This window comes from Prionailurus bengalensis, chromosome A3 (genome assembly GCF_016509475.1).
Source record: "Prionailurus bengalensis isolate Pbe53 chromosome A3, Fcat_Pben_1.1_paternal_pri, whole genome shotgun sequence".
Taxonomy (NCBI): Eukaryota; Metazoa; Chordata; class Mammalia; order Carnivora; family Felidae; genus Prionailurus; species Prionailurus bengalensis.
This window is the reverse complement of record NC_057354.1, coordinates 30,655,966-30,665,851: the sequence shown is the minus strand read 5'-3', so window position 1 is coordinate 30,665,851 and position 9,886 is coordinate 30,655,966. Positions and strand designations below refer to the sequence as shown.

General features: G+C 48.5%; 1 long non-coding RNA gene across 1 annotated transcript; it reads right to left on the bottom strand.

Annotated features, from left to right (window-relative positions):
- Window positions 1–6,695: 6,695 nt before the first annotated feature.
- Window positions 6,696–7,915, bottom strand: LOC122466957. The gene is made up of 2 exons (XR_006292796.1): window positions 7,663–7,915; window positions 6,696–7,064 (listed from the first exon to the last, which is right to left on the bottom strand). It is a non-coding gene; the product is annotated as an uncharacterized LOC122466957 (long non-coding RNA).
- Between the last annotated feature and the right edge of the window lie 1,971 nt (window positions 7,916–9,886).

Below are 9,886 nucleotides of genomic sequence, written 5' to 3'. Positions count from 1 at the left end.
TCCTCATCACAGAAAAAGAAAGAAATGATCATTACATGGCAAGATGGGAGTGCTAGCCAACTGTGGTAATAATCATTTTGCTACATGTAAGTATATCAGATCAACATGGCGTATGCCCCTTGAACTCAAACAATGTTATATGTCAATTACATCCCAATAAGGCTAGGGGAAATTAGACTGCTCCTCACTTCAAATGCCAATCCCAAGTCCAGACCACCCAGACTTCTGACTGACTGGCTGTAAAACCGGTCCCCACAACCCCCTCCTCGGCTCCAGTAATTTATTGAATGGCTCACAAACTCGGGGAAATATTTACTCACACTTACATTACCAGGTTAATATAAAGGATACAGATTAGCAACCAGATGAAGAGGTTCATAGGAGTTGGGGAAGGGTCCCTCCCCCCTCCGACCAGAGGCTACATAGGGACCCCACCCTAAATCACCTCATTGGCATAAACTCGCGTATGATCCAAAGGACTTGTTAGGAATGACAAAAGACATTCCTATCACCTAAGAAATTACAAGGGTTTTGAGGAGCTCTGGGCCAGAAACAGAGACAAAGACCAAATACACAGATTTCTTCCTATTGCACTCCACATAAACTGGCTTTAAGCAAAAAGGGAATTCAGTGCTTCACATAACTGAAAGGTTCCAGGGTAACTAGCTTCAGGAATGGCTTAATCAGGACTCAAACAATGTCTGCCTGTCAGCGCTGCCTTCTTCCTGGTTGGCCCCTCCAGACCTCTCGGCAGGTCCAACAAGAGAGAACCTCTTCCTGGTTAGAAGGTCCTGGGATCAGTTTGGTGAAGCCTGATTGGCTGATTGGTTTAGGTCAAAGGTAAACCAGGGGGCTGACAGGAGGAGAAGAGAGGCTCCCCAAAGGAAGGGAGAGTAGGGGCCGTAGAGCTGCAGACCCAGCAGCTAGACATTCAGCAGGTGTTGATGTCTACACGTCTGCACGCCTGGCTGTCCAGTCACCTGGTTGTCTAGTTATCTGAGTCTCTACTTGTCTGAGTACCTGGTCGCCTGATCAGAAGGGATCTCTCTGGGGGTAGGGTGCAATTGAGGGAACCAACTTGCCTCCATCAGGCCCTGAAACTGAAGAAGGAGAAGACACAACTTCTAGGTCCCTGGTTCCCAATTAGCTGAAGATGGGAGCTCTGGCGGACATCTTCGGGAAAACACGAGGGAAGGTTCCCACCTCTCCAAGAAGCCAGGGGGTAGACCCCGGCCTGAGTTCCTGGACATTCAGTCCCTGACCCCGCTATCCCTAGGGACTGGGAGCTACAAACATAGACTTGGGAGTGCAACAGAGAACAGAGATCCTTGTACCAGCCAGGGTCCCAGAAGGAAATAGATGCAAATTCAAATCGCGGTAATTCTGGGAGAGTTTGATAAAGGGCCTATTTACAGAGGTTTGGGCAGGGTATCAGGACATCTCAGGGAAAAAAAATAGTAGTGACAACTGGACTCCATCACTGGCTGGGGCTGGCAAGCCAAGGGGAAGGAGCTGTTAGCCAGGAGAATCAGACCCTAGAGACAGGGAGGGCAATATGGAGGAAGCTGCCTGACAGGAGCTGTGACCTGGCACAGGGACCCAGACAGGGGGTGGGAGTTTCCGGGTGGGGGAAGCTGGTGGAATAAATACACCCCCCCCCGCCCATTCCTCGCTCCCTCCAGTTTCTGGCTCCTGCTCCCATTGGTGACACTCAACCAGAAGCAGGGTGCAGGCAGCCCACCAGGGCAGCCACACAGCCCAGCCCCCTGGGACACAGAGCTGGGTGGACGAGCTGGGAGGGGTGGGCCTAGGGAGAGCCTAGAGCACCCTGTGCACCAGGAATATGTCTGGGGGCTCCCCAGGGGCTGCTCAGACCTAAATCCAAAGGTCTGATGATTAGCCGTAGAAAAGGAAAGGGGCCTCAAGGGATCCACCCCACACCCCAGAGCAGACACAGCGAACACGGCAGGTCAGAGGCAGCAAAGGCCCCACAGGCTGCCATGACCCCAGGAACCTGGGGGCCAGCCTGCGAGAAAGGCCAGCTGCGCAGAGAACACCGGCTCGAAGCATCTCTGAGATAACAGATGTCCTAAGCTGGGGAAGGGGCCCATTTCAACCCTGTGCCCTTGCATCCTTCCCGAGCGCTCCAGGGTGCAAGGAAAGTTCTGACAAACTCGGTCGCACTGAGAGATAAGGGTCGCAGTCAGAGCCGGCTTCAGGCGCCTGCCCCCTGTGCCGTCACACAGCCCCCCCTCCCCCCACTTGGCTTACGGCTCCGTTGTCCCTGTCTGGAAACTCTTCCTGATTTTTGAACAGGAAAAACTGCATTTTCATGCTGCACGGGGCTCTGTAAATTGTGTAGCTGGTCCTGACTACAGTCTGCTAACTTTTGCAAAGCGTACCTCGAGGCGGCAATGCTCTGCCCCTGACTTCCTGCACACACAGTGCGACAGCGACAGCCACAAGGAAGGAGAGACTCGTGCTGGGGGCTGGGGAGTGTGCTTGTGGAGGCCCTTACACCAAGTCCTGTAGATGAAAGCCTCCACTTCCAGGGGCAGGACTAGCCCCACACAGAAAGTGAAGGCCAAGCACAAACCACCCCCAGGAGGCAGCCACAGAAACCAGGGGGGTCCTGGTGATGAGACCCTTGGATAAGGCCTAGGTCCCTGGCCCTGGCAGGCTGCAGGCTGAGGGGCTGTGTCACCTCCAGGTCCCCAGCCTAAGAAGGTCCAGGTTCAGAGAGCCCACACAGCACCAGCTGCCCCTGCCAAGGTGCCAGGGTTATCTGGCAGTGCCCGGCGTCCGGTGTCCTCTTACATCCTATGACACCAATTGGGGCATCTTAGGTATCTGCGAGGGGGGTGAGCCCCAGCCAGCCTGAGTGGCCCAAGGGCGGGAGGTCAGAAGCGGTAGAGCAGGGAGCCATCAGTGAGCCAGGCCCCTGCAGGTATCCCCCAACCTTTGTCCACTGCCTGATATTCTGATATTGCCACTCCTGGGCGGGGCGTGGGGGGGGATGTCACAGAGACAGGCAAGAGAAGGGCAAGGGTGAGGTCACCCCAACAGCAACAGTCTGAGGACCTATTCTAAGGGGCATTAACCAGGCCCTTCAAGCAGTGCCATGAGATAGGTACTATTTATCCCCACTGTGCAGAGCTCTAGGCAGAGTGGATGCCAGCAGCCAGAGGAAGCCCCAGGGAGAGAGATGCGGGTACCAGCAGCCGGAAGTGAAAACATTGGGCAGGGGCGGCTCCACAGCATGCATGCGTATGGCATCAATGTGGGCCTGTGCACCCCGACTGCCGTGTCCTGCCTGGCAGTGCAGAAGGGGAAACGGGGTTGCTGCCTATGAAGTACCCACTGTCTGCGAGACCCTAGGCTAAAATCCCTTTATCAACAAGCACTCTCTCCTAACACCCCAGGAGTCTTATTAATTGCCCCCATTTTCAGGGATGAGGAAGCAGAGCCTCAGAATGATGTTTTTTGCCTAAGTCACACCCCAACGGTAAATGCCAGAGCTGAAATTCAAATCCAGGTCAGTCTGACCCCAGGGAAGGTACAAACAGAAATTTGCAAACCCGAAAGATGCAGGAGAAAGGAGATACTGCTGGAGATGGCCTTTCTTGCCGCTGAAGATTTCTGAGCCAGTAACACAATGGAGTATAGGGTCTCAAGAGGTCCCTCAAGCTGTGGGGGGAGAACAGAGGGGTTTGGGGCCAGACTGGAGGCAGAAAGGGCCCTTGAAAGGCTTTTGCATTTGTGGATGCTTTACATAGCCCGTGCTTACCAGTGGTCCTGTGCTGTCCCCATGTGGTAGTCCAGCAGAATTGATTCCTTTGCCCTCCTAGCAAGTTCCAGGTGAGGTTGACGGTCTGGAGACCACAGTTTGAGAACCACAGCCTTAGTTGTTTCCAAGCGATCACCTGATCAAGCTTTCCTCCGGAGAGAAGGGGGCTAAAGAGGATCCTGACCTTTAACAGCCATGACCTCAGATGGAAGAGACCAGAAGCTGGTGGGAGGGCTTCTGAGGGTGCTGGGCTCAGAGAACAGTTAGGACTACTTCTGGAGGAGGCAGTAGCTTTGGGGCCCCTGTGAAATGGCTGCCTCCTTTCCCTATGTCATATTTAATAACAGAAAAACATTTTTGGTCACTGCTGTAAGTACTTTACGTGCCCTAATTCACTTAATTTTCACAAATCCTCTCATTAGCCTCCTGTATGGGCTGACTTGTAGCCGAAAAATTCATATTTGATGTCCTACCTGCCAGTACCTGAGAATGTGGCTGCATTTGGAGATATGTCTTTAAAGACATAATTAAGTTAAAATGAGGCCATTTGGGTAGGTCCTGATCCAATATGACTGGTGTTCTTAGAAGAGGAGGAAATTTGAACACACTCGCATACGGAGGGAAAACCTCCTACAAGCCAAGCAGAGGCCTGGGAAGAAACCAAGCCCAGAAAAACCTTGATCACAGACCCAGACCTGTGGGAAAGTAAATTTCTGTTGTTTAAGCCAACCAGCTTATGATACTTTGTTATGGAAGTTCTTGCAGACGAAATGCACTTTCATTTTACAGGTGAGGAAACCGAGGCACATGGAGGTTAATTGATGTGCCAACAACCACCTGAGTTCAAGTTATCTGGCTCCAAATCATGTTCTTTTTTTCCCTTGTCCTCATCCCCTCCCCCTCCCCGCCCAACCACAGATTGAGAATTTTTGCAACTCTCATTGGACTATTAAAATGGTCACCTAGGGCCACCTGCGTGGCTCAGTCGTTGAGCGTCCGACTCTTTTGATTTTGGATCAGATCGTGATCCCGGGGTCCGGGGATCGAGCCCCATGTTGGGATCCACGCAAAGCATGGAGCCTGCTTAGGGTTCTCTCTCTCTCTCCCTCTGACCCTCTCTCCCCACTCGCATACATTCTCTCCCTCTCTCTAAAACATAACAAATTAAAAGAAAAAAAAAAAAAAAGATGGTCACCTAAGACTCATCACCTTGACACGCTCCTCCCACTTCCCACTGCAGTATATCCCAGTGATTTTTCTCTGGCTCAAATCAATGTTGTCCCGCCTCTGCCTAAAGCTCTCAATGGCTCTCCACTACCTTCGGGATGAAGTTTTTCAAAGCCAGTTGCACACATCGTGACACAGCATCCCGCAATACTTCAACATGTGTTGTCGCCAACAACTGGCATACCAAGTGGGTCTAGATAATGACCACAACCACTGACGGTCTGGCTTCTCTTGCTTTAGCTTATTAACTGGTTCTGCTCCCTCCTCGTGTTTTGAGCTTTGCTGCTTTGTGCTGCATTTGCTGAGTCCTACTGAGCTTCAATAATAGATTTTTCCAGCCAAAGTTGGAATTTTCAATAGTTGGCATTTAGGAACAGGAGTATGGGATTGGAGCCCTCCTTAACGTGGCCTTGGGTCATGAACCTATCTTTGTGTCTCATGGCATCATGTTTCAGCATAAGCCATGACTGGCGCTAGGCTCAGAGGAATGACTCTTTCTCCGTGACCATTGGGTGTGTGACTGATGCCCTCATGTGGACAAGAGCAGTCATCATGCGGCCTGCTGAGGTTCCCACTTCTAAAAGCAGATGGTTCAGCTAAACCCTCTGAGGCGTCAAGGGAAAAGATACCATGGCCCTTCCATGACACAGGCCGAAAGCTATTCCTTCAAAACGCTTTACCTCCTTCTCCACCTAACATGGCTGTACTACCTCGGAACCCACCTAAAATGCCCTTCTTAATATGACTTCTTTCACTCACCATAATTATTTTGCAATTCATCTATATTGTTACAGGTGTCAATAATTTATTTTTATTCCTGAAGTGTTCCTTTGTATCCCATTCATCTGCTGATGGACGTTTGGTTTGTTTACAATTTTTATTATTTACAAATAATAAAATAATTTTATGTGTGCACTTGACTGGGCCGTGGGGGTACCCAGATATTTGGTCAAACATTATTATCTGTGGTAATATTATCTTCGGTCAAATGTTATCTATGAACATTCACATATAGATCTTTGTGGGAACATTATATTTCTGTTGGGTGAATGCAAATGGCTTGGTCATATGATCGGTGTGTGTTTAGCTTTTTAAGGAATGCCAAACTCTTTTTCAAAATGGTTTTACCATTTTCATGCCCAACGGTACTGTGTGAGAGTTCCAGTTGACCTTTGCCCTCAACAACACTCGTTATGGTCTTTCTCTTTATTTCAGTTATTCTGGTAGGTGTATAGTAAGATTTCATTGTGGTTTAATTTACATTTCCTTAATGACGAGCTAGGTTGAATGAATGAGTGTAACTTTTTGTGCATTTATTTGCTATTTGTGTCTCTTCTTTGATGAAGTATCAGTTCAAATCTTTGCCCATATTTTGTTGAGCTGTTGGTTTTCTTATCATTGCGTTTTAAGAGTTCCTTATATATTCTGCATATGAGTAATGTACCTTGATGGTCTAAACCTACACGGGCCAGTATGGTAGACCCTAGCCACATGCAGCTATTGGGTACTTGAAATGTGGCTGGTCTGAATGGAGATTTGTTATAAGTATAAAATGCACCACAGATTTCAAAGACTTAGTGGCCCAAATTGTAAAATACCTCATTATTCGTCTGTATGTTGATTTCATGTCACAGTGATAAATGTTTTGAATAGCTTGGGTTAAATATATTATTACAAGTGATTTCACCTCTTCATGTTTTTAATGTGGCTACTAGAAGACTTTGAATTACACAAATGACTCACATTATATTTCTGTTGTACAGCCCTTTGAACCAATCATAACAATATCATTCTGTATTAGTCAGGGTTCTCCATAGAAACAGAACCAATAAGATTGAGCAATTGATTGCAAGGAATTGGCTCATGTGATTATGGAAGAAGGTAAGTCCCAAGATCTGCAGTGAGTTGGCAAGCTGGAGACCCAGGAGAGCCGATGATTTTGTTCCAGTCCAAGTCCAAAGGCCTGATAACCAGGATTGCTGACAGTGTGGTTTCCATCCAAAAGCTGGCAGGCTCCAGACCCAACAAGAGCCGATGTTTCAGTTCAAACCTGAAAGCAAGAAAAAAGTCAATGTCCCAGTTTGAAGGCAGTCATCTAGGAAGAACTTTCTTTTATTTGGGCAAGAGTCAGCCTTTCTGTCCCATTCAGATCTTCAACTTATTGAGTGAAGCCTACATTAGGGAGGGCAATGTGCTCCGTTGAGTCAACGTTTGGGATGAAATGTTAATCTCATCCCTAAAAAACCTCACAGAAGCACCTAGAATGTTTGACCAAATATCTGGGCACCCCATGGCCCAGTCAAGTGGACACATAAAATTAACCATCATATGTTTCCTGTTTTTCTAGCTTCAAGGGAAGCTGGACCCAGTTATGGGTAAAGAGATGTGAAGGGAAATCTGCTCAGGGAGTCCCAGGAAAGCTTTTGCTCACACAAAAGGAGACATGATTAGTACTTATCCTTCTTTGTGTCTCCCTAGCTTACTTGTGGATGTGATGCCTGCATCTGGAGTAGCCATCTTGTGACCATGAGGTCATAAATGAGGGGAGAAACATCAATGTGCTAAGGATAATGAAGCAGAAATATGGGAAGAGCCTGGGTACCTAACGGTATTTGGGGTCACTGGAACAATACCAGCAATTGGCTTACCTTTGGATTTCTTCTTAGGTGGCTAAAATTTGTGAAGTTCATGGTTTGTCATAGTTTGTTGTTGTTGTTACTTGCAGCCAAATATATTCCTAACTGATGTTAGAAGAATAGTAGGTACTATTTTAGGCATCGGGGATTAATAACGCCCTTGAGGTAGAAAGACACATTTAGGGGCGCCTGGGTGGTTTAGTTGGTTGAGCGTCTGACTTCAGCTCAGGTCATGATCTTGCGGTCCGTGAGTTCGAGCCCCGTGTTGGGCTCTGTGCTGACAGCTCGGAGCCTGGAGCTTGCTTCAGATTCTGTCTCCCTCTCTCTCTGCCCCTCCCCCACTCATGCTCTGTCTCTCTGTCAAAATAAACATTAAAAAATTTTTTTATAAAAATAAAGAAAGACACATTTTAAAGGAGGGGGGAGGGGCGCCTGGGTGGCGCAGTCGGTTAAGCGTCCGACTTCAGCCAGGTCACGATCTCGCGGTCCGTGAGTTCGAGCCCCGCGTCAGGCTCTGGGCTGATGGCTCAGAGCTTGGAGCCTGTTTCCGATTCTGTGTCTCCCTCTCTCTCTGACCCTCCCCTGTTCATGCTCTGTCTCTCTCTGTCCCAAAAATAAATAAAAACGTTGGGAAAAAAAAAATTTTTTTAAATAATAAAGGAGGGGGGAGAGTTAATACATAAACAAGATAATGTAAGACTGTGGTAATTACTATGAAAACAAATTAACAAATAAAGGGAAACTGGGTATAGCCAGGGAAGGCTCCTTTTGTGATATGATAGCTAAACTGAGCTATAAGGAACCAAAAAGGAGCTGACCACACACAGAAAGAAAGATACAGGCCACCTGGGTGGCTCAGGCAGTTAGTGAAGCAGCTGACTTTGGCTCAGGTCATGATCTCATGTTTTGTGAGTTCGAGCCCCACATCAGGCTCACTGCTGTCAGCACAGAGCCTGCTTTGGATCTTCTGTACCCTCCTCTCTGCTCCTCCCCTGCTCATGCTCTATCTCTCTCTCAAAAATGAACATTTTAAAAAATTAAAGAAAGAAAGAAAAAAAGAAAAGGACTTTCCAGGCAGAGGGAATAGCAGGTGAAAACACCCTGAGATGGAAAAGAGCTTGGCTGGTGAAAGAACTGAAGGAAGGCATGGAACCAGAGAAAGCAAAGAAGAGAGTATAAGGGTGAGGCTGGAGAAATAGATGAGCTCCAGGGCACACAGGGTTGGGGCGGGGGGAGCACAGAACACAGATGGGACTTGAGGTGCAATGAGAAAGTCTTGAAGGCTTTTTAGTGTCATAGCCAAATGGTGTTGAGTAAGAGAATTCTAGTTGCCATTTGCAATGTGGAAGCTTGAAGACCAGTAGGAAGAGGTTGAAGAAATAAAATAGCCACAAGATGAGAGTTAAGATGGCAGAGAAGTAGAGGGACCTGAATTTTCCTTGTCCCTCAAACACAGCTGTATTGAGGTCAGATCACTTAGAACACCCAGGAAATAGATCTGTGGAGCAGCAGAAGGATCTCCATAGTTGGAGGGAGACGGCTTGGCAGGATCAAGGTGTGTGTATGTGAGTTGGGGGAGATAAAATGGTGGAGGTATGGAGGAGAGGGAACCCTTTCTGTGGGGAGACAAAAGGGAGAGAAAGAGAGAGGAATTGTGCAAGTGCAGCATTGAGTTAGCACAAGAGGAAAACCTCTCTGGACCACAGAGTGGACAACGAGAAGTACTGAGTATCCCGGCTCACTTTTGGCAAACAACCTTTGAAGCTAAAACTCCCAGGTTTTGGAAGTGCATGACTTTCTCCAGAGTGAAGCCATGGTGTGCACTCCTGGGGAGGAGGGAGCTGTCCCCGAATTGCATAGTGTGGTGTCGCGGATCTCAGGGCAGCCCTGGTAGAGAACAGTCCCCATCCTAGAGTAGTTTAGGAAGAGGATGTATTGCCTCCCCAAGGACAAAAGGCCCTGCGTGCCAGCCAAAGGCCTTTCATTAGCAGGGTGGAAAGGCTCCACCCTGGAGCAGGGGAGCAGAGTCATGCTATGCTGGGTCCTTTAAGACTTGGGGCTTTGAATCCCAGCCCAGCGCCAAGGGGAAGACTCAGGAGAACAGTGGCACAGGTCAAGCTGACTTCCCACGCTATTCTGTGAGGGCTGCCTGAACAGCCTGGGCTGCGATCTCTGGTCCAGGGAGAAGGGATTGGGGTGACACCATTTTCCCTCCAACACCAACATGGTGGGACTT